The sequence below is a fragment of the Manacus candei genome, unplaced genomic scaffold, assembly GCF_025592945.1.
Source record: "Manacus candei isolate 608988 ecotype Guabito, Panama unplaced genomic scaffold, ASM2559294v1 h1tg000014l, whole genome shotgun sequence".
Classification (NCBI taxonomy): domain Eukaryota; kingdom Metazoa; phylum Chordata; class Aves; order Passeriformes; family Pipridae; genus Manacus; species Manacus candei.
Genome location: NW_026138062.1, coordinates 50,062,943 through 50,088,637, shown reverse-complemented (window position 1 = coordinate 50,088,637; position 25,695 = coordinate 50,062,943). Strand labels below are relative to the sequence as shown.

At 40.4% G+C, this 25,695-nt stretch overlaps 1 protein-coding gene across 10 annotated transcripts in view; it reads right to left on the bottom strand.

Annotated features, from left to right (window-relative positions):
• Positions 1 to 24,671, bottom strand: part of TENM4 (teneurin transmembrane protein 4) — a 600,622-nt gene extending 575,951 nt beyond the window's left edge. For all 10 annotated transcript variants that reach the window (XM_051778647.1, XM_051778642.1, XM_051778649.1 and 7 more), the window contains exon 1: positions 24,387 to 24,671. The gene's annotated coding sequence lies outside the window, so the exon portion shown is untranslated. The remainder of the gene's footprint in view (positions 1 to 24,386) is intronic.
• Between the last annotated feature and the right edge of the window lie 1,024 nt (positions 24,672 to 25,695).

The following is a 25,695-nucleotide window of genomic DNA, read 5'->3' as shown; positions in this document are numbered from 1 at the left end:
GAAGTTTCCTAAGTGCAAATCTATTGAATTTATAATTTTAAAACCTGTTTTTCATATGTGCAAATAGGAAAAGAAAGTAGACACAGAACTACCCATAGTAAATGTGCAAATGCAAAGCAAATGATTACTATCATGAGTATAGCATACATACAAGTCAAATAAAACTGCATCTTGAAAAGAAACATTTAAAAATAAAAGAAACAGAAAAAGTATTTCAATTTGAAGAGGAACAGAGGCAAGAATACACCAGCTTTCTTACAGATGCAATCTTCAGTTGCTCCCCACTGATTTTGGATCCCTATCATTCTCCTCAACTGTCTTTCTGTCACCTTCTCTGTATGTTGAGTGTTTTCCTCACTGCCTCCAGGAATCTGTCTCTTCTCCTCCTCTTTTACTCTCCATCGTCTTACCTCTTCTCCCCCAGATTCTGTTGCCAATAAAGGAAATATTATTCCCATCCTGGAGTTTTCCTTATTTGTTTCCTCTTTATGGAAGCATCTCTCCCACCCTCTTTTCTTTGGTTCCGTTGCCTCATTTTCCCTATCTGCTCTCTTTCTTTTTCTCAATAATCCCATATTAATTACTCCCTCTTCTCCCCACCTATATTTCAAAACCCTTTTAACCCTTCCAGAATTCGTGCTGGGAGTCTGATAGGTAATTATGTATTGCCAAGCCTGCAGACAAAGGGAAAGCGCCCTGAATGAGCAGACACTGGGGAAGTCCTGATAGCAAATCATGAGACAATTGCACGACTCATTTAGGAGAATCAGGAGATTTCTAATGAGATGAGATCCCTAACTGGTATAAAAATATATAATTTCTTTCAGAACATAGTCTAGGATCTGCCACTTTGGTATTTGCTACTTCAGAATCTGTCTTGGAGATAGAAATGCAAAATACAACTAAAAAGACAATGTCATCCTATATATTTTCAAAATGCCCTGGTTTGCATTTTACATCTTTACTTTAAATGTAAAGAGGACTAAATTATGGATACTTTAGTACCAGGGAATTAAACACTCAGTTTGGAGTTTTATTTGTTGTGGGTTTTTTCCTCTTTGTCTTTTTATAGTTATTTTTCCCCCCAAAGATTATATGCAGCACTTAAACCTTTCTGCGAGATAATCAGACTTTTTGGTATTATTATTATTTATGTTTAACTCTTATCTGAAATTAGGCAGCAAACAGGAGCTGCTCTGCTGGCTCAGCAAGCTGAGGGGCTGCCGTATAGATTGGTTTGTACTCAAGGGACTGGAGCCTGATCTTCCCACACAAGCTATTTGGGTAGAAAAATCACAACTGCTATAATGAGTAGCATCTTTATCTTCGTGTGTCAGCTCAGAGGGTGCTCTTCTGGGAGAAAATTAAATGTGACCTTCCACTGTTGATGTGACTCAAACACACACATATTGCACATTCTGCATCAATGGCTCTTTCTTGCAGTTCTCTGATGTGCAATGCTCTTTAAGAAGGGTACGAGCCCCAGCACTTTTCTCTGCGGATTCAACATTGTATTGGAGAGACTTTGGAAGTGAGCTGAATATGAAAAATATTTTTGGATATATTCTGTTCTTCATGAACTGAGTGAAACCCAGCAAATTTCAGGGACTTAATGAATTGTAATAGCAGAATTCAGTTCCTATTTCTACGGTGATAAAGTGGTTTAGTAACTTTACAACATCATGGGCTGCAGGACTGTGCTGCTCTCTTCCTTGAACTAGCAAATATCTACTGAATATCCCAACAAACACACTATTCAAGATAGCAACAGTATTTGTTAGCTGGACTTAAATCAGATAACTCTTCTGAAGCCAGTGAAGTTTTCAGAAGCATGGAAGATATCATGGTTCAAACCACTTGAGATCCAGGTTTTTAGACAGCCTCCACCAGCCTCCATTCCCTTCTCTGCTCATTTCATCTCTGGGTTTGTATACTGGTTTTGGTTGAGATAGACCCAGTTTTCTTCATAGCAGTTCATTTCAAATTTGTGATAAAAACAGTGTTTAGTTATTGCTCAGCAGTGCTTATAGAGAGTAAAAGACTTGTCTGCTCTTCACCCCATGCCACCAGTGAGGATGCTGAGAGTGCATAGTTGTGAGAGGACAGTTAGGACAGCTGACCCCAACTGATCTAAGGCATATTCAAGATCATATGATGATGTGCTTAGAAATAAAAGCTGGGAGAAAAAGAAAGGGGGGTGTTTGGAGTGATGGCATTTGTTTTCCCAAGTCACCATTACACATGATGGAGACCTGCTATCCTGGAGGTGGCTGAACACCTGCCTGCCTATGGGAAGTGGTGGATGAATTTCTTGAGTTGTTTTGCTTGAGTGCACAACTTTTCCTTTCTCTATTAAACTGTCTTTATCTCAACCCACACATTTTCCCCCTTTTACCCTTAGAATTGTCTTCCCCATCCCATCATGACAGAGTGAATGAGCAGCTGGCTGGGGGTTAGCTGCTGCCTGGAGTCAACACGCAACAGCTTGATAGACAAAATTATTTTTCCTGTGTAAGTAGGTCCTACAGACCTACTATATATAGCAAAACATTTCTTACCTTAACCCTTATGGTCATTACACTACAAATATTGAGCTAATCAAAGGACTCCCTTTAACCAAACATAAATGCCAGGTCCACTAAATGGCCTTCAGTCTCCATGAGGCAGAGCCACTCTGCAAAGAAATTGTGGCACACTTCTGTTTCTCACAAATCTGCCTACAAACAGGGGACAGAGACGGCAGAGAACAGGGATGGTCAGCCACTTGATAACGTGCTCAATGAAACTCTCTTTTCAATCACCTTGAAGAAATTAAAAGAGGACCTATAATCTGAAGCCTGTTTCTCATTTGCTATAGCAGATTCATAAACAACTGTGCGAGACACTATATTGCATTGTTTAATATGAATAAGTGTATGGATCAAAACTAATTTTCCAGGGCATAGGGATCCACCACTCAATAATACCACTGATAGTGAGCATATCATTCCAGTGATGTCAGTGGAGTCACACTAGCCTATATCTGGACTAATGGGAATGAAAACCCATCCCATGGGTAAGGATAAAAACATATATAGCATTAAATAAAAATAGACAGTCAGAATAACTATCTCAGCCTTGGGTAATAAGTTGTGTAATAACCTTTACTATTATTTTTACTCATGGGAAATTTTACACATGGAGGATAGGCTGAATTTCATGTGGAAGAATCAATTCTTGGGACAACAGAAATTGACAAAGATAAAAGCAATGAAAAATATGGCTAAAGGTATCACAGAGAAACAATTGCTTTTCAGCTGAACCATCCCCATTTTAAATTGCCAGTGGCACTGTTTTATAAAAAATAGGGTGTTTCTAAAATCAATATATTAGGCATTTTGGGTCCAAATTTTTGAAAGTCCTTTAGAAAGGGAGGAAACTTTTGTATAATTTACTTACAAGAGAGTTGGAGAGGGACATTGACAAGGGCATGGAATGATAGGACAAGGGGGAATGGTTTCAAACTAAAAGAGAGTACGTTCAGTTTAGCTATTAGGAAGAAATTACTTACTGTGAGAGTGGTGAGGCACTGACACAGGTTGCCCTTAGTAGTTGTAGTTTCCACATCCCTGGAAGTATCCAAGACCAGGCTGAATGGGGCTTTGAGTAACCTGGCTAGTGGAAGGTGTCCCTGCTCAAGTCAGCAAACTGGGACTATATAATCTTTTAAGTACCTTACAATCCAATCTATGCTGTGACTTTTTTTCCATCCAGAGGCCATATTAATCAGGTTTGCAGCTGTTTTAAAATGTCCAAGTTAGTGAAACTCTTTGGTGGATCAAATTATTTTGGTTTGAAGTTGTCTTATTTTGGTTGCAATTTGGGGGATCATATAGATTGAATCAAGGCACAGTAGTTTTAAGAAGCCAGCACCCACCTCTGCCTCCAGATCTGTCCACATGTTCATTCACAGGCATTCCCAAGAGCTTATGTCTCAACTTCAATGTAGTCCTACAGTCCCCACTAAGAGGCACATACATAGGCAATATAGACTGATATTAAGGGCAGATCAGAGTTTCAGTTTCCATTTCAGTAACACTAAAGAAAGGAGAGAACATAGTTTTCCTTTTTCCTTGCTTTTTTCTTTGCTTGATAATAAGATCAATGGATTTGTTATTGTGTCCTTCTTAAAACAAAACGCAATTCTGTGCGATGGGGAGGCAGTATTGCAGCTGGGCTAAACCAGAAAACTAAGAGAGAACTTGAAAATGCAAAAAAAGAAAATCTGGTGCATAATGGGACCCAACTGCTTGTACTGAGATCTCTCCAGATGAGCAAGAGACAATAACAAATTTGAGATTAAATAAATGCTATATATTCATATCCATGCTGTCTCCACTCCAAACCCCTCAAAATCAGAAAAAAACCCATCTTCTGTTCCCAGAGTTGACCATTTTTAGAAGATTTATTTCACTTCTGTATCTATTCATAAATTCCAGTTCAATCTAGTCACAGTAGCAGACACTTGAATCTCTGCTGCTTCACATTCTCTCTCTCGTCACATATGGGGTATACAAGCATGCAAACTGCTATCGCATTATAAGTGATTTACATTCATTTTGTACATATGCAGATTAGTGCAAAACATGAAGAATGGCAATGAGTCCAGATATTATGAGAAAACCTGCTTTCTTACATGTTCAGTGTCCTTTTATTCAGATTTAGGACAGGAGAGTACCTCTGAGCAAGCCCATGACAAGCCAAAAAAAAAAAAAAAAAGAGCAAAACCAACAAAACCACCCTGAATGGTTTGGAAATCAAAGCTCTGGTCAGGAAGTGTAGTTGTCACTATTTCTAAAACATGCACAGGGCAAAGATCACCTCTATCCACGTGGGAGATCGCAAGTATGAGGCGCTGAATATCAAAATAGGTGTATATTGTGTATTCAGAAGTTATACTGACAAGAGGGACCACTAGGAAGATCCTTCATGAGACACAGAGTGCAGGATGTAGGTAAATCCATCTTGAACAAAAGTATTTACTAAAATGTACAACAAAGCAAAATATATTCCTCATCTAGAGAATTGTTATACTTCTCCTCAGATTGTTCCCTTCATAGCAAATAATACCCATTTTGCTTCAGGTCTCTCTACCTAGAGTCAGCTTCCTGACATTTCTTACTGATGCCTCTCTGCTGCATATATCCAGTGGACCTCTCTGACAGTGAATTTTTGTTGCCTCTCTTAAGTAGTCAGAATGATCCCATCAGTCCTTAACTTGCACTTACACTTTTCTTTAATGTAAGACTTTATGTTTCCTTACACTAAAAATTACATCGCTTGTCTGTACACAGCTTACCAAGACACATAAATCTTTGTGAATATCTTCTACTCTTTCATTGCTAACTCCTCCACTTTTAGATCACCTGCAAATTATTGCCAATGGCCATATTTTTTATCCCAGGTCACCGATAAACATGGGCAGGAACATAAATCTAGGAAATGGAGTCTCATAATCTTGTAAAAAGTTAATTGGAAAGACACATAAGAAAGTAAAAATATAAATAATAACTTATGGAGAGAGATGCTGTACCTGAACAATTCCCTTTATGAGAATAAAACTTTAGACAGAAATAGTTCTTACACAGATAGGGATTAGCTAATCTGTGTTGCTGCATCCTATATACTTTACAAAGAATAAAAACCATTTTGAATTAGTGTGTTTGGGTTATTGAGTCAGCTGACACCTGCAGATAACTACAGACAAGTAACAGGAATACTGAAACCATTATATACTTACTCATCTCACAAAGGGGCTTTTAACCTCCCAGCTTTCTTTTTACATAGTTTGATTACTAAAGCAGCTTTCCTGTCATCATAAGTCCTTGGCAATACTGGATACTGTGGTGATTCTAAAAACTACACCCTTTACTGTAAAACATTTTTGTGGACTTTTTTTCGAAATATATTTAATATCCTCCTGCAAAATTTGGCAGTGCCTCTGTCTTTATCTCTGACTTTCAGTCACTGTTTCTCAAGTGGGAAATAATATGCCTTGGAGTTATTAATAATCATATGGAACTTTTTCAAAGAGTAGTGGGTATGAAGAATATATACCAAGGACATCTGGGTCATTCTGATACCTTCCTACCTAGGTGTTAGCTGTCCTATCAGTCATAAAGTGTTTCTAATTAGTACTATCAAGATAAAGAGTCAATAACAAGAAATGACAGGGAGCTACTGGTATTCCAGTGTTGCACCAAAGAAATATTGAAAAAACCCTAAAATTTGAGAAAACTGTGACTCTGTCTAATTTTGCAAATAAAAAAAAAACCCTACAATACATGGTCCCATATGTCTGTCCTACATTTAAGTCAAGAATATAAACTGACCTGATTTGCTGGTAAGAACCTAATTAGTATGGCTACAGGGTAAGCAGTCCCTCCAAAATAATAATTTATTAGCTAGAATTCCCTGAGCCTTGGCCAATGCAGATTCCTGCCAAGGAGACCTGAAGAAGAAAGGGACCTAACCCACATGGTTTTCTGACTCTTAGCACAATGGGTTTTGGCAAGGAAACTTTCCTCACTGTGTTCACCCTAAGTTAATAGGAGAGGAGAAAACGGATTCCATATCAATTGGGTTGAGGTGGTTACCTTAATTTCTATTAGTAAGCACCTATTTGGAGACCACAAGGTAAGTCATCTAGAGCCCCTGCGCTGTCCTTTATTAAAGAGAAAAGTAGCATCTGCTTTGGATAGGCTATTTTAAGTGGACAAATACTAAAACCAAAATTGGCATATTTGTCTCAGGGAGTTTTGTTATCTGTCTTTATCATTTCTTCGCCTGTGGCTTGTAAGAAAAGAGGGAGATTTCTTGCATTAACTGTTCTAGAAAATATTTTCCTACTCTTTTTTTCTTCTCTGATCCCAAAAGGATGTCTAAACTAACAGTAATTGTTATGAACAAGGTTTGAAAATATTTAGGCTTTATCAGCTTGTTCAGGGATCCTCCTTTTCCTATGTTTCTGTCTATTTCAGTTTGAAGATCTGATTTTCTTTTCATATGAATGAATCTGAGTCATCTCACATGGCCTTTTTATAAGTTATCTGTTTTGTGTGGCTTTAATACATCAGCTGTTCCAACCAATCAGAAGTTAAAGAAAACTTTTAGACTTCGGGAGGTTTTCTCCACCTCCCAGTCACATACTGCTCCCAACACCTTCATTCAGAAAGGCAGAAAGCAGCCTGGACATAAGTGGTACTTGGCCAAGCAGTTGAGGCAACTGTATGTTTTGACTTTGTCCTTCACATGTTTCTTCTGTAAAACCAGTGAGGATAAATTAAGGCAACAAAGGAACTTGGTTTCTTTCATAAATCCAGCTATTTTGTATTCCAGTTGGTCTACTTTGGCATATTCTCTTTTCACCCATTTTCATGGGTAGAAAACACTGAGTCATTGCTGATAAAACAAGGAAGAAAGTTAACTGTATTGTTACCACATAACAACTTCCTCTCTATGAGGAGACTATATCTAAGCTGATTTAATGGGGTTGGAGTTGTCATCTAACACTCTGCTAATGTTGGATCTGAGATAGTTTTGAAACATTATTCCTCTTAAGACTATGCTTGGAATGAGAAAATTCAGTCACCAAGAGCAGTATCATGGATTTTGTATCCAGGTCTAGTTTGCTTATTTTTTCCCTTCTTAATGTTTTTTTTACCCCCTTTCCCAGAAGACAGAGTCATAGAAGCACAGAATCATAGAATGCTTTGGATTGGAAAGGACCTTTAAAGCTCATCTAGACCAACTCCCCTGCAACGAACAGGGACATCTTCAAGTGCAACAGCTTGTTCAGACCCCCTTCCAGCCTGACGTTGAATGTTTCCAGGGATAGGGCGTCCATGACCTTTCTGGGCAACCTATGTCAGTGTTTCTCCACCTTCAGGAAAGGGGGTAAAAAATTTCTTACTTATATCTAGTCTAAATCTACTCTCTTTTAGTTTAAAACCATTAGCCCTTGCCCTGTTGCTACAGGAGACAGAAAGACTGCAATAAGGCCTCCCCAGAGCCTTGTCTTCTCCAGGCTGAACAACACCATCTCTCTCAGCCTGTCTTCATAGGAGAGGTACACCAGCCCTCTGATAATTTTTGTGTCCCTCCTCTGGACCTGCTCTAGCACGTCCATGTCTTTCCTGTGCTGAAGACCCCAGAGATGAATGCGGGACTCCAGGCAGAGTAAGGACAAGACACTCTCCAGACAAGAAAAGGTCTATCCACAGTCAATTGAAGCACAGGTCAAGTGCATGCTCTGAAATTATCCATCTCTGATGCATATGGGATCTGCAGAAGGAAATATATATACCTATTGCCAGAATGACCCAGGATTCAGCTCTTTTGGTGTAATTCAGAATTCAGCTCAATAATAAGTCTGATATTTGAGACAATGTAGTTTTGGAAATACATCTATACTGAACACAGCCAGTTATGGACAGTGTTGGATCCTGTGAGCTTCTGAGAGCTAAATAGATAATCTTTTCAACATGGAAGTAACAATTCTGCCTCATACAGAACACTGGAATTGTAATTGAGAAGATCTGACAAATTTAGAAAGGATTTTGTGCATGTGTTTGAAGAAACTGACATTTTTACAATCTACCTGGAATCGTCTTCTAGGATAGCATTGAAGGAATCAAAGTAAACACATCTAGGAACCTAATAAAACCAAATGTCCCAAAAGACAGGTCAACTACCTTTCTACTTCACAGTTTGATCGCAAATGTGATTCCCATTCAACAATGTTGAGTGAAGAATGATGAACTGACTGTATTTCTGTATCTTAAAACGAGTGTTGCCAGGACACAGCAGTGATATATTAAAGGAAGGGAGAATCAGAGACAGAGCTGCCAGGATACCAAAATGGTTTGGCAAAGAGGAAATAACCAGGAAGTTATTAGAAAACATCTTCTATGGACAGATAAATTGAGACAAAAATACAAGTGAGTTCTCCTGGGTCACAAAAGAGATCTGCAAACCTACCAGAAGTCCCCATGTCCCCTCCTTTAAACTACTTACTATGGTCAAAGTGTCTCCTTAATAACTAGTCAATGTAACTACATCAGGACATTTGAAATTGTTTTTTATTTGTGTTTCATATTTACGGTTCACCCAGGAAAAGGAGGAACCAGAACTGGGAAGCATGTCCTTTAATTAACGTCTCTACAATGACCAAGAAACAGTAACAGAAGAGAGAATCATCTAACTTGCTCTGTTGGACACGATCTGCAAGACTGGGGGTCGTTCAGCTTCTGCCCAAGCTGTCTAGCATGTAGGCTGTAAAAACAAGTGTCAGCTAATGGAGCATGCCCTCATGCTCAAGGAGAGAGCAAAGTGCATTATGCTGCACGTCCCGGTGGAATTGGGCTCTGGACAGTCAGAGACTGACTGCCATAGACAGGCTGTGCTGAAAATGTCTGTCAGGTGTTAACTTTCAATATCAATCTACCATTTCCCCTTGTTTTTCCTTAAAGGGGATTTGTCAGGTCTAGAGTTGTCATTCCAAAATGATACTTTCTTGGGTATTCTCACTTATTAAAGGGCAATGTCTGTCCTCATTTTGAGCAGGATCATGACTGCACCAAAGTTGATCACAATCAAATTTATTGTCTGTATTACAGACAAGAAAATAATAACATTGGATGGAATGAATCAGCTTGACAACACACATTTTAAAAAGACTTCTTCCAAGAAATTAACCTGAAATCTACACCAGAGGCGTAGGGTTAAAATCAGAGATGAATGACATTAAGCTTCCCTTGTTCGTTGTCCCAGCTGCAAGAATCTTGTAGTGATTTACCTAGTGAGACAAGGAATTACTGGAGCTGGTCCAACTCGACCATGCAAAGAAGCCTAAGAAGCAAAAACATCAGTTGTGGCAATTTTCCTGGAGTTCCAGAATGACTCTCAGGGGACCTCAAAGGTGAAGCGATCTAGCAGAAGTGAGGAATTGTTTTGAAAATTAAAACCCCCACATTTCACACTAAGTGGGGCTAGAAAATAGAACCCAAAACACCTTACCTCCTCTTGCTCTGACAGAAAGCGATTAGTTGCTATATTTGGTGGAAAAAAGTATTTAAAAACATAAAATTGGAGGTTTAATTATATTTGGTATGTGTTACTGGCAGAGCTTCATGAAATGATCAACAATTATCTTTCTCATCTATCAAGTGCTAAGGGATCACACAAGGACAGGGAGTAGGAATATGAAGTACGCTGTGCCAAAAACAGAAGTGTGTTGTTTCTCTTTTAGCTTTCTTCATTTCCCCCCCACATTTTCCATGCACATCATGCAAATTGCAGTGGTTTTTTTCAGCGTAGCTCCTTTCCCACTTATCTGGAAGCAATCAACCCCACAAAACCTTTTGAACATCAAACTCACTACAGGACTCAGTGGATTTTCATTTTAAACCAAGAACAAATTAACGCATTCCTATTTAACTTCAGCACTTGATTAACAAAAATGAATCAAGAAATGCTGCTCATTGACATGCAAACCCGTCTTTTTTATATTGCTACTCGTAAAACTTCATATGCAATGACACAACTCTGCCAAAACATTCAGACAACAAAAACCAGATTAATTTTGGAGATTTACACATGTTCCTGAAAGACTGTGATATTTCATGCCTACAACCAAACTTTAATTAGTGCTAAAATTACAATACAATGCTTCCCATCAAAGTAAGCATGCTATTTATAGTTGCATATTTAACTCTTGGGTCATCAGGTGCTCTGTACTTTGGGATCACTAACATCCTATTTAGCTAAGAAATTCATTGCTTAGTGCTTAAAACACAGCTGGAGGGGGATGCACATTATGCTATGCTGTAAATGCCATTGGAAAGACATGTAGTTCATGAATGGTGGTTTTATGAATACAACTTGCATGCTAATTTATTTATTTTCTGATTATTTCTCTCTGAGATACTTGGTCTATTTCTGATGGAGAAACAGTAGAAAGTCTGATGATGTGAATGCACTTAATGGGAAAATCCATTACACGAGGAAGTGGGACTCTACACAAGACTAAACTTTGGCACTTATATGAAAGGCTCATCAGAGCAGTAATTTGTTGTATATTGTGGGGGGATATTTGGAGTGGTCAGCTTTAGGTCCAAGAGTGCTCTAAATTCATCATGTAATATGCACGATTTTAGTTAATCCCACGGGATCACAGACTGAACACCATTATTTGGTGTTCCGGCTTGTCCACCATAACTGAAACCCAGCTCTTCCTGCTATCACCATCCTAAACTGGACTTCAGAGAAGTGGGGCAGCATTATGGAAATGTTCCCTGCCATAACACAGTGCATTGTCTCACCAAGCACAGAAAGAGTCAGTGCTTGCCAGTCACTTGAGAATTCAGTTTTGTCCAGGTTTTATTGAAGACTCTTCTCAGGCAGAAGAAGAAGCAGGTGACAGGGTGAGAGAATAAGGAGCTCCTTTGACTTCTGTGCTTGAAGTGTGTTTGCCACCAATTACTATCTGTCAAACCAATTCACTCAGGTGCTTGCTTTTAGCTGGGATTAATAGGTACACAAAGACATGGCAAAGTATGTTTCACTCAATTTGCGGGTGACACAGAGCCCTTTTCCCACCACATCATGAGGGTTGTATCTGTAGTAGATATTTTCACCTGAGGGTTCTGTGGAGCCAACCTTCACTAGCCATGTCAGATATGCTATTAGCACTGTTAAGGTTCAAGAATCTCAAGTTTATGCCAGTTAGTACTGGTCACATAATAATGATGGGATGCTTTGAAAACAAAACTATATCTTCTGTTTCTAAGGACAGAATAATCCAATGGCAATTACCCAAAGTAAAAATTAGATGCTCTGACTACCCAAAAGAACTATTTTCAAAGGTCATATGGATTGTTAATGTAAAGCTATGATGTAAAGCTACAAAGTTAATGTAAAGCTACTCAGATGAAAAAACAAATATCAGGTTATAGACAACAGAGGCATAAGGAATGATCCCAGTCTATAGGTTTCCTTTCAAAGCTGGATGTCTACTTGCAGATATCCACTAAAAGCCTGCACATTAATTACAAAGGGGAAAAGATGAGTTCAATTCATTTAGTTCTTTTCTTCCATGCATTTCATGGCTGTCAGTCTGAAATTTTAAAAGAGGCCCACATTGAAGATAACCCTATAAACAGGGTAACTTGGGACTTAAAAAAAAAGGCTAAAAAAAAAAGGCATACTTTCCCCACATATGGTTCTAACAGATGTGGTTTTAAATTACCATTGGGACATAATAATGTTTTTTGAATAGACTGAATGTTAAATAGTTGGCTCTTCCTATGTGACAGACATTAGTTCTCAGTGGTTTAAGCAGAAAACTCCCTATTTGTGTCTTAGCTGGCATGTACTTCATTTTCAGCCCACGCCGGTCAGTATGATTTAATAGCTTGGCCTGATGTCCCTCTCACCAGCAAAAGAAAGGATAAAATAGGATTAAAGACATGAAACAAAACAAAACCAGGCAAACTCCCCCCATCACCAGCAGCCAGTGCCAGGCTCCTGCATTGTTCCTTACACAGCTCCTGCAGCCCTGCAATGGGAGCTCACTGGAGATGACAGCTGAGGAAGAAAAATGTTAAATAATTCAAAGCCACTAACATCAAGTCTGATGTAGATATAAAAATAGTTACAAAATACCACTCTGCATGTTTTCATATAGGAACTTTGACTTACTTGGAAACATCAAGAAAACCTCAAACCTACCCTACTCCCAGCCTTGCACGCTCAATTAGTCCAGCAGTGGAAATGACATCCATTTCCAAAGCAGCCTTCAATTTTCATGGCCATTTTGTGTTTCTGCACTGGGGGAGCCAGCACTGTTACACAGCAGGAGTGAAAAAGCCTGATCCAGAGCCCATTAAAACCAACAGGAGCCTTTGAGTTAACAGTAATGATCCTTGGATCTGGCCCTGGTTTAGGTTAAAGAGTTGTGGAGCTTTGGGGATTCAAACAAGATTGGATGGGACTGGCTTTTGTTATCTGAAAACATCTTTGTCACTGGGAATGTCCATTTCCAAATACTCGGTCTGATAAAACAGTGCACATTTTAAAAAAAGGCTCTAATGAAGTATTCAAGGAAACATGATACAAGGTGAGCTACCATATATTTTGTTTAAAATTAACTCCAGGTGTTTTCATTTGAACAGAGGGAAGGAGAGAGAAACAAACAGGAATATTTACATATGAAGAATATATGCCCACTCACACACACACATTTGATTGGGCAGCTTTGCCAGGGCTAGGCATCCTGATTTTATTGATGTATATATTTCATGCACAGAAGAGATTTTATAGAATTTTTAGCCTTCCATGGTCTGAAAGGGAGGAGGGAAAAAATCCCAAAAACAAAGGAAAAAAAGAATCAGTCTTCAGTGCACAGAGCACAACAGAGCACTGGCTGAAGGAATCCAGCTCTGTTTCTGGTATTCCCTTATTTTCTCACCCCCCAAAAGACCCACTTTTCTTCCCTACTATCGACTTCTGATATCCCCTTCTTCCCTGTTACCATGTCCTCAACTAGATGTTTGCTGTCTGATAATCTCTGGAGAAGACATCAGCCAAAATAAATAAATACATAAAATTCAACTAAACATTAATTATGCAAAAGGTATAAAATAATACAAAACAGAGTGATGCAGGTGTACAATAACGCTGCTCCCCAGAGCCCATGATCAGCAGTGTTCGGCACAAAGAGCCACAAACATATGTGGGATATGCAGGGCTGTGAGCAATAGTTTGTAGCTTCTATATGAGTCATTTGTGCATCTCTAAAATCCCAAATATTATTATGAACAGCACTAGCAATTATAACCCATAAAAACCAAGTCCTAAAGAAACCACTGTATAGGCAGACCGAAAGCTCGTCAACAAACAGGGCTCTAAGTCACGGGCAGGTGGTTGTGTCTGCTCACACTTTCTTGTTAGATAGAAGCAAAAACAAGTGAGTACTAAAAGTTTTTAAATCCCACGTGTCTTTGTGGGGCATCATGAACACAAAATGAATTTTGGGATAGAAAGGAGATGGAGATACAGGGGAAACATGTCAGTGTGTGAGAAGATGATCATTAGGTTCTCCCTTGGTTCAGGACTCTGGTGCTCCAGTGTGGATGAAGTAAAGGGTATACTTTGCTATTTGGGGGAAGAGCAAACAATCAGTAGAAAGACGTATAAAAAAAAAGACTCTGTTAGATGCGATGCTGATGAGAAGCAAAATCATTTGAGCCACAGACAACTTCACTGTCAGATGTCACAAGACAGGCAGGCTGGTTGTTCTTACTTTGTATTAAGGTTATTTTGTTGGTTATATTTTTGCTCAGATTATCCCTAAGACAAGAATAAAAGTCAGAATGAGAGCCTGTTTCATTGCTGGCCTTTCTGATTCTCTCATGAAGCCTCCAACAACCTACTCTCACAGTACTGACTAACAAGCTGGGTTATAAAAACATCAGATGAAATTCAGTAACAATAAAAGCAGCATAATGCATAAAAGGAGAAACAATTCTAACAATACATACACAATGTGGACTCTAACTGGTGCCACACATGAAGGTGACTGAGGAATCTCCACAGGATGCACTCTACATATACTTGCTCTCTGTTCATGCCAGTCAAATGTGCAGTGCAGGGAAAATCTTGGCATATGTTAGGGAAAGAATAGACAACAAAAGGAGAAAAATAATAAAATCATTCAGTTTGGAAAGGACCTGTAAGATCATAGAGTCCAGTCATTAATCTAACACTGCCACGTCCACTCCTAAACAATGTCCCCAAGCACCACATCTACCACTTTTTGAACGCTTTCAGGCATGGTGATCCCACTGCTTCCTTGGCAGCCTGTTCCAATGTCTGATTACTCTTTCAGTGAAGAAATTTTTCCTAATATCCAATCTAAACTTCCCCTGGTGCCAGTTGAGGTCATTTCTTTCTGTCTTGTCACTTCCAGCTTGAGAAAGGAGACAAACCCCCACCAGGGTACACCCTTCTTTCAGGTAGTTGTACAGAGTGATAAGGTGCCTGAGCCTCCTTTTCTCCAGACTAAATATCAGTAGAATATGGGATGATGTATAAGCTAACGATACATTTCTGTTTTAATGATGCATCCATTTTGGGTCTACCCATCTACCAAATATAGAGTAGAATTAACAAAGGCAGAGAAAAAGGCTGCAAAGATTATCAGGAAATACAGAAAGACTTTTGAAGAATAGATGAAGTAGGGTGAGGACTTTAAGCTTGGAATAAAAAAATAAAACCAAAAACTAGGAGGAACAGACCTCTATTAGATCCTGCTGTATAACCCACAAAGTAGTAGTCATCTAATGAAATTACCAAATTGAGAGTTTAAAGCAGAAAAACAGGAAGGTTTATTCACTCTTTGAATGATTTTAAATTTCGAAAGGTTTTGTTGTGGCTATCACAACTGTACACTGGTTTCAAAGAGAATCCAGCAAATTGTTAGAGGACAACTGCTTCAGTGCCTACTGAGCAGGATGGTTCAAAAGACTGTCCTGAAGATAGAAGACTGTAATGAAAAAGTGCACTCTGTATTTTAATAATAAAATGAGGCTTTATATCAGTACAATAAAAATCCTGTAAACAGTTGGCAATCAAAAAAAACAAACCTCTTGAGTCATGGGACTAACCTAAAAACTCATCACCTCCAAAAAGCTCTTTATACCCCTTTCTTACTGCCTTCTCCTTGGTACATGCTTCCACAACACTGGAGCAAGTCACTAACTCAGAAAACAAACAAACAAAACAACAACAAAACCCCAAAACAAACAAACAAAAAAACAAGCAAAAGATGGAGCTTGTTTCTTCCTGCATTCATTAATTAATTTATAGAATCATAGAATGATAGAATGGGTGTGAACAGACCTTCAATATCATCTAGTCCCAATCCCCCTGCTATGGACAGGAACACCCTCCACTAGACGAGGTTGTTCAAAGCCCCATCCAACCTGGCATTGAACAATGGGCAACTCTCTGGGCAACTTGTGCCAGTGCCTCACCACCTTCCCAGTAAAGAATTTCTTCCTAACATCGAATCTAAACCTGCCCTCTTTTAGCTTAAACTCATTACCCCTTGTCCTACCCTTGTCAAAAGGGCATAAATCATCAGACATATTCTGAGGGTGAGAAAGGACAGGAGTTGAGGAGAGAGGACATTGGGATGGGAGGAGAAAGAGAGAGCAGGACCCCTCTCCTTTTATGTCAATGGGTCCTGAGGTCGGCTCTGATGTGAAACTACAGCCTGAGAGGTCACCTGTAATGCTGTTAACAAAAGAAAAAAAGATGATCATACCAAAATGCAATTATCTGTTCTTTCAGTTTTAAGGTTTTCCTTCTTTTTTTTTTCCCCTTGTTTTTTTAGCTGTGATTTACAATAACAGTTGCTGTTACGATAGAATGTTGTTATACTAAATCAGAATTCTTCTGTCAGCAGGACCATGAACCCAAAGGTGGGATATTGGGAATTTGTGTGATTGCTCTGGCAGTTCAAGGTCTCCTGAGATTTGTTTGGGTTTAATCCCGTTTTACAAATCCTGCAATGTTGTATCACTTTGATGTGACTTGGTGGGATTCTCATTACTTGTATTCACTTTGGTTTCCAGGAAGCTTGAGATTTCATCATCTGCTAGCATATGTTGAAATGCATGTGTCAAGTTTATAATAAATTTCCAATGTATAAAAATATCTATAAAATGCACGAATACGAAATTAGTTTGTAACACAATTTCCAGTTCTCTGTTTATTAGGGAAAGGTAAAGTTGGTAGTGCTGTCAATTATGAGAAGAGCGAGGCAGCTTTAATAATAAAACAGCATTCACAGTTTCTTATAACTATACTAAGCAAATTGTTTGGCCTGAAAATTTCCATGCCAGCTGTCTGCCTCAGGCTGAATTTTTTTGGAAAATTTCAGTCAAAACAGTTCAGCAGATTCTGAGAACAAGGCTAGGGAAAAATATGTTGTTTTACTCACGTTAAAAAAAAAAAAAAAAGGCTTTAGCCTTCTCTCTAGAACCTCCTCTGGGATTTTTAGGACTATAGAGGAAGGACTTGAAATTTGCCTGGGAGAGAACTGTTTTTCTTCTAATGAATTTTGTGTGCATGTGTATGAATTAAGCCAAGTTTAGACATCTTTGATAAAAGAACTGTTGCTACATGCTCCTGGGTTAATTTGTACATATTTACCAGTTTCCATCACTTACATTTCTGCCTGTGTGTGACTAAACAAGATACTTGGTGCTATAGGATGTGCCAGGTTTGCATCCAAGTATCACAATTGCAGTTGGAGATGGTCTCTGGTGCTCAGCATGATCCCAAGCTGAGAGGAGCTGAATGATGTTGGGGTGACAGACCTGAAGAGCAGGGGTTAGAGGGGTGAAAATGGGATTGCAGAATAGAGCTAGGAGAGGCAGGAGATGAGGAGAGGAGCAGACTGAGCAGGATGGACTAAAGGATCTATTTAGAGGAGCACAGTACTCAAATCAAGAGATGATGATCTATTAATTTAAGCCATAGACACATACAGATACTAAAATGTGGCAATGCCACAAAGCTACTAGCTCTTGCAAGACTTAAAAAAAAAATATTCAACAAAGACCAGACTAAGAGACAAATAATAAGATTCAAATGTACATACTGGAGACCCAGAATTTAAGTAAAAACCTCCATGAAAGTTGCCTTAATTAAGTGTCCTGAATAACGAAAGTCATTATTCACAAGACAATGTTTTATCCAAGCCAGCCTGGAGATGAAGCATTGAGGATGAGGAATAGAAGAGGAAGTTTATGATCCCTATCTCACCCGTAGCAGAGCTGGAAGGTTTGTAGTGACTAAGCAGACCACCGAGGAATGAGGTCAAATGTGTTTCAGATTAAGGCAGCCAAATGATACCCCAGAACTGTGGGCAATGCTGGGCAAGTTTCTTCAACCCAACATTTCGTAACTGTGTCAGAGTGTGTTGCAACCTCTGTATGATCATCTTGACAGCTCGGTCTGATCTGCTGACACGTCAAACATCCACAACAGCAATTAAAGGCCGTGTGAACTCTGCATTGTTTTAGCACAGTAAGGAAGAACTGTAAGTAACCCCCAATCATGGCTCTGTCTGCAGGAATGCATCGGCAGGCTGGCTCTTGAGATCGTTCTCTGCTTTCTAGCGCAAAAATCTGAGCCAATGTCAAAAACCTGATCACACCTTAAGCCCGCCTGCACAAAGGGCAATTTTTGAGAAATAGCAGCATTTGCTTGTTCCTGACTGACGGGATCTGTGCTGCCCACAGCCCAACCACCTAACACTGTTTGTATCAACAGGCAGAAAGCAAATTCCAGTGTCTCTCATGCTCCATCAGTTTTTCCAATCACTTCAGGTAGCTACTTCTAAAGGCTTTTTGACTAACCAAACTCTCCCTTCCTATTCTTCTTTATGTTACAGAGGTGAGGATGAAATGGTTTTCAGCATCCAAATGCACAGAGGCATTTCAAAAAGACTTAGCAGAATATTGAAAACTTTCCATTATAAAATTTGGGAGTTTGGTTCATTTATAAGATTGGGGCATTTAAGTCCAGGTGACCTACTGGAAGAGATGGTTTATGAATTGCTGACCTCCATAACTTTGATTTTATGTAGACAGATAGTATTTGATGACATTCCTGTCCAGGAATTGAATCCTGACTTCTCTTATCCTCCATATAGCATGGTATCATAAAAGCATAGAATATCCTGAGTCAAAAGAGACCCACAAGGTTCGCTGGGTCCAACTCTTGATGAAGAAGATTGATTTTATGAACGGACCCCATATTCCCCAGAAGGAACAGGCCTAGGCTGGATTTTTTAAACAAGTCTAACATTTTCATTACACTTAATGGAGTTTGAGAAGGAGGCAACAAAGCCGGTGAGCCCTTATTGCATACATAATTCAGGGTTGGATTAAAACAGTAAATTAGGATTTAATATTCTGTTTTCTAACTTTTGATTCTTTAACTAATCAATCTCCAGAATACTTTGAAGGCTCAGTGTGTGCAAACACATGTGCAGGCAAGTGCTACACCTTCTACTCAGTGTTTGAAGAGAAAACTGCATTGAATAATCACCTAAAACCTAAATCAGTGGGCAACGAGACATCTCCTGTTTTCACATTTGCTGTTACTGCCTGAGTAGCACATCTGCCACCAGTGCCTTAGCGGTGATTGTGGTAGTGAAGCAGCATTCTTGACTGCAGTGGTTATCCTAGACAGTAGCAAATACTACTTCACTAAAGCATGTGGAGATATCTGTGAAATCTAATTGAATCATCCCCATTTAAATGGACTGACAAATGCAGTTCAGTGAGCTCCTTCACTTAAATCGACCATCAGCAATTGCTCGCTTTTTCTTCTCTCTTTCTCCCACTTAAAATAAGAACAAGGATGTGTCAAATCCTAGAAAGCAACTCTAATTTGGAATAGGAAACTTATCTGCCGGGCCTTCTATTTCATAACGCTTTTCCCTCCTTCTGCCAACACACTAGAAGAACAGAGAATTCTATGTCTGCTTTCATGGACATCTTCACATTCAAAAGATCACCTCTGCTGATACCCAGCAGGACAACCTACAATAAAGTTTGTATCCCCCTTCAGCACAAACAGTTTCGTTCTCAGCAGTGTGGTATAAAGGCAAAAGGATGTTTGTGAGTAAGGCTCAAACTTTCCAAGAAATTAGAACTTTCCATAAAGAGTGTTTATAACTGCACACAGCCAAGGAAATGTGCCCTCCTATTCATATTTCAACTGTGTCTTTAAAGATGTTTCAGGGAGAGTGATGTAGAACAGCTGGCAAAAAAAGTATATATTTCTAAGTAAATTATTTGAATATCAGTGCAGTGATGGTGAAATAGCACAGAGGAATGCAAATCATATATTTATTCCTGACTAAAAATATAAGTCCTATAGCCACACTACAGCACTTCTCCTCAGGTTATACCGATATAGTTAGGATATAAATTTCTCAATGATTCTTTTTCCTTTTATTCTACAGCAAAGAGGAAATGCATGCATGTACTTATACTTTAAAAAAAAATTACAAGACTTTTTTCTCTGAAACATATTGGTCAAGGATCCATGAATACCCAATTTGCTGGCAAGTGGTGCAAGTTACTTTGTCAAAGTGCCTAGCAATGCCAATCTGTCAGTTCAAAGCAGAAATAGAGTATTTTAGCTTTTAGTTACAATAAGCTATGCTGATAGACCTTGTAACAGGGAAGGTAACAGCCAGTCTTTAAATCTGAATTGACATTGATTTACGGTTTCATTTCTTTGAATGAAATCAGAGAGAGATCAAGTTTCAAGATACTTCACTTCTTGAAATTACAATTACACATTTCTTAAACACGGAAGGGTTTGCTTTAAAAAAAAGAAAAAATAAAGTCTCAACTGCCTACAGAGGTAAGATAAAAGGAAAAAGTGATGTTAAAGAATATATCAAAGTAGTTTTCGTTTATTCATATTTTTTAATTCTACTTTTCCCCTCCATAAATTTTTAAAACCTCCTTGATTTGAAATCCTAATAATAAATATGCCACGCAACATTCCTCCTGTCAAATCTCTCTCATCCTGGTATTACTGCAATATTTGTAACTTTTGATCTGGAAACATCAAGTTACATAAGATCATAGTTCTGCTTCTTGCAAAGATGTGATTCTGTCAGAAAATGAACCATTGAAGTGGGAACGCGACAGAACTGGAAACGACTTTCCCAGGGAAAAGGTAGTTTTGCTTAAGCATCACAGCTATTTTAAAGTGCAAGAACTCAACTATTTGTTCTCCTAAGCAGAGAAATGGTAAACTACCAGGTTAAAAATAATCAGAGTAGGCTCTTAATTGGAATAGTGTACATGTTGTAGAGAGAAAGAAATAACATTTAGTTATTATACACTCCACGAAATCAATTAAATAAAATAAAAGCAAAAAAATTCTCACTTTGTAAAACAAAAGAGAACAGCATTTTCCCTTGCCTGTGTACTATCTGCTCACCAAAATGATAGGAAAGCATCTAATTTAAATGAGTCAAGGCAAATAATTAAGCTACAAGGACTTAAAAAATGCAGTGTCTTCTCAGCCCAAATCTCACTGCTTCCCCAGACCCACGGAAATCAGAGAGATGTCTCTCTTTTTCCGTCCATGTAGTAAAATAAATTGGAAGGGAGGGAGAGGGGCTATCTCCTCCGCCAACCAAAACCAGACAAGCAGCTTTACTCTCATCTCTCCGTAATTTTTCCCTATCCTTTAAAATCAGAAGAGGCAAATTCTCCCCACAAAAGCCTTTTTTAAACCGAGACCCCTTGCTAATAAGAACAGGAAACTACGAAGTTAACTTATGCATCTTCTTTTGCCTTTTCCCCCTTTTCCTGCCAAAGAGCAGCCTGAGGACCTCTTTCCGCACTTATGGTCATCTTTCTCCACCAAAACATGACATTTCTTCTCCAGATCACACACATAAATGACAGATACATTGAAAATCTCCCCTTGTGAAGATGTGTACACATGCATGCACGTATGGACAGGAAGGGAAGGTGAGGCACAGAGGCAGAGTCCCTGCAGGGATATATTGCATCTCAGTGCAGTGGCAGTAATTCCCAGTCTTGGTGGGGTTTTTTGTTTGTTTGGTTTATTTTGAGGGGAAAAGGGGAAAAAACCTGAAACAGGTTGTCTGCAAAGGCACTTCCCCTCCTCCCCTGCCCCAGTTGTTTGTGCAGAGCCCTTCCCAGGGTGGTGCAGAGCAATGACCCCGCTCTCGAGAGAAGAACAACACAGGTTACATTTTCACGTGCCCGGGAAAAGCCTTGGCCACACACTGCGACCTCAGAGTCCCCTCCCTACTCCCAGACCTGCTGCAAACCAGCACAGACCCAAATTTTCCTTGCCCGTGCACTGGCTTGGGGATCACATTCTCAACAGATCATGGCAGCAGAATCTGACCGTCCACAAACCAGCCCACTCCAGCAAGGAGTGATCCAGCAGCGTGGCAGGGTCTGGGAGCTGGGAATTTCACAGGGAAGGGCAGCTCACGATGACCACAAACCAGCAAATTCCTACGGCCTTATAACACAGGCAGAGCCAATCAAGCTGCTGTGAAGTCTTGTTTCACTGCAAAACAGTGCAAGAGATGCATCATCCTCCCTCTATGCCCCCCCCAATACTGAATATATACACACGAACACATATACTCCTTGTTTTTTCCACCCAAGCTTATAAAAGTACTACAGGCTGAGGCACTAAGTGGGAGGTGCCTGGCTCTGAAAAGGCCAATGAAATAAATTAAATACAAATCACTGGCTCAGCCCCAGCCTCCCCCAGCTATCAGGGGAGAGGTTGGGGTTCCCAATGGCCGATCCTCAGCTCTTAGCAGAGTGAGGGTGGCATATGCAGGCTGCTGGCATAGTATAGGTGTATACGTTAAGCCTTTGGTTTTGCAGGCACATATGGTGCACATGTTGGGAGCAGAGCACTTTCCATAGGAGGGGAGGGGCTACCCTTCTAGTAGGCAATTTTATTAGGGTCAGCGAAGCAGAAAGAAATGGGATTGGGATAGGCTGGGAGCTGCCAAGTTTTCCTGCCCAACTCGGCGCCCCAGAGCAGGGAGCAGCACACTAACAACTTGCAAGGCTACAGCAGAAGTTTACCAATATAAAGCATACAGACAAGTTCCAACTTCAAAGCTTTGCTCTCATTTTCTCATTTTATGGCCCTCCCGTCACCTAGGACTTTTTTCAGGGGAAAAAAAAAAAAGGCAGCTATAAATTCAAGGTGAGACTTCACTGCAAAAAGGAGGAAAATGGGGTGGAGGTGGAGAGATTAATTTTTAGCTAGATTCAAAGTTGTGTTGTTTTGCTTTTTTTAATTATCATTTTTAAATCAAAAATAATTGAACTTTCCAGGAAAAGCCATGAGCAAATACATTCAAGATGCAAAAAGGTTTTGTCTGTCTATTCAATAAGCATTTATTCATCTCTGTTTTGGCTGTATGAAAAAATGTATTTCAAACTGTGTATCCCTGTTTCAAACTGTATTAAAACAAGACTGTGGCGTAAATATGTTTTTTGGTTTTATTTGGGTTTTTCTGGGGGGTTGTTTTGTTTTGTTTTTTTTTTCTCAAATCATGTGCTTACATGGTTGTAACCGCTGTGAATTTCTAAGCGTGGTCATGGTAAGAAAGTAAATACATACTGCCTTGTAAATACTTTAAGAGTTTGGGGGTTTTAATTATTATTTTTTTAAAGATTTGGTATTCCTTAACTACTACCTATTTACATGTAAAAGAGCTCAAATATTTTATAGTAAGAAAAGATCTATATTTTTAATCAAAACAACTCCCAAGAAATAAATGCCCTTTGGTAGCATCCTGGTTTTATGTTCAAAAGCCAAAATTTGTATTTGAGAATGCAAACTGCTGAGAATAGAAGAGGGAGTCTGAACCACTGCATTTCTCCCAGTCACTCCAGCATCTTTTCCCCAACATCACACTATTTGGGGGAGCTTTTAAATCTAGCAGGGCATGGCTGGAAGCAAGTCTTTAACATTTAATGCCTAAGAAACAGACTTGTCACTCAACTTGCAGTCAAGCGCATTTCTTTTTTTCTGTTTTTTGTTGGAGGCAAACCCACCTTTCCTTGGAAAATGGGAGACCCCATCCCCATCCCTGACTCTAGCACAGATCCAAATGTAAACATACACACACACTCCCACTACGCACCACCCTGCAGCAGGACATGGGCATGGGGGTTTTAGGCAGAGTGAAAGGTACCTTGTGAGCTGAGAAATATCAAGGCACTTTTTAAAAATTTTTTTTCCTCCCCCTTCTCCTCCCCGCTTTTACTATTACATAAATAACATCGATTGATCTTAAAGCTGCATCCTTGCTCCCGTGCCTCCCAATCTGCACTGCTGCCTTCCTCCAGCACAGCCGCACCGCTCGGGGTGCAGAGGGAAGGGTCGGGGAGGGGGAAGGTTGGATGGGAGAATCCACTCCAAACATACCCTGAAGCAAGGTTTTGGCAGTCTGGGGGTGCCTGATCCGCCTCCCCGCCCCCCCTTCCCTCCAGCCCGGAGCCTCCCGCAGCATCTTTGCCTCCCCGAATTGCTGCAAACTGTGCGAGGGAGGGCAGGGAGCTGGGCAGCAGGCATGGATGGATGCTGGGGAGGGAAAACCAAGGATTCAAGGAGCTTCTCCCCAGCCTCAATCCGTGTGCACGGCTGTTTAGTGGGAAGAGGAAAGGGGGAAGGGAAAACTGGAAGGAGCCGATGTCATAAATACACTTTTCACAGGAAAAAGCGAAGCTTACCATGTCTGCAGCTTCCCCCCACCGAAATGGCACTTCTGTGTCCAGCGATCCAAAAGTGGAAACTACAGGCAGGCACCGGAGCTCATCTCCGCAGGCAGATCGGAGATACACCTCTGCCACCCCCAAAAATCAAAATCAAAATAAATTTAAAAAAACCAAAAACAAAACCCCAAAAAACAAACCCAAACAAAACAACGACTGGTCCAGCTTCTTTCCTGGCAGGAATCGTCCTGGTAGGACTGCCCAAAATAAGCAGCTGCAATCCAAAGGCTTTATTTAAAGCTTCCCCCCCTCCTCCTCCTCCTCTCCGTGCCTCGCTCGCTCTCTCCCTCTCGCTGTTACACACAGAGAGAAAGAGAGACACACACAGGTTACATGAATGGGAGGCAGGAGCCGGCGCTCCCGGCTGGAATGACAGGCGCACATGCGGCTGGCGGCTGCCCACCCCGGCGGCGTGGGAACTGCTCGGACACGGCGAGCGGATACGTGGAAAGGGGCATTGGGTGGGAACGGGCATGGGGTGGCATGGACATGGGGAGGAGATGAGAACGGGCATGGACGTGGCATAGGCATGGGGCCGGAGAGGACATGGACATTGGTGTGGCATGGACATGGGGAGGAGCGGGACACGGGCATGGGCATGGCACGAGCATATCATGGGTGTGTCATAAACAAGGGGCAGAGGAAAATATAGACATGGACATGAGCATGAAGTGATCATGGAATAGGCATGGGCCAGGGGTGTACATAGACATGGACATGGCATGGGCATCAGGAAGATGTATGCATTGGCATGAGATAGGAATAGGCGCTGACATGGGCGTGACACAGTCCTGGCATAGGCATGGATCAGAGGAGGACACAGATGTGGGCATGGCATGGACATTGGAAGGAGCAGGGCACAGGCATGGCATGAGCATGCAGGGGAGTTGGGCATGCACGTGGGCATGCAGAGCAGATGGGCACAGAATACATGTGGATATAACATGGACATGGGGAAGAGATGCGTACGGCCTGGGCATGACGGGGTAATGGACATAGGCATGGCATGGAGACCGGATGGACAGGGGTATAAGGAGGGAATGGGCATGACATTGACAGGTACAGATGTATGGGCTCGGTGATGAGATGGACTGAGTGTGGACATAAGAATTAGAAGGTAATAGGTAGGAGAGAGAATGTTCTTGGGCATATGACAGGCATGGGTTGGGTTTGGGCATGGAATAGGCATGGGGATAACTTGGAATGGCATTGGCTTCAGCATGTGGATGGGATGGGGATCCGGGTGGGCACAAGAATAGGAAGGAGA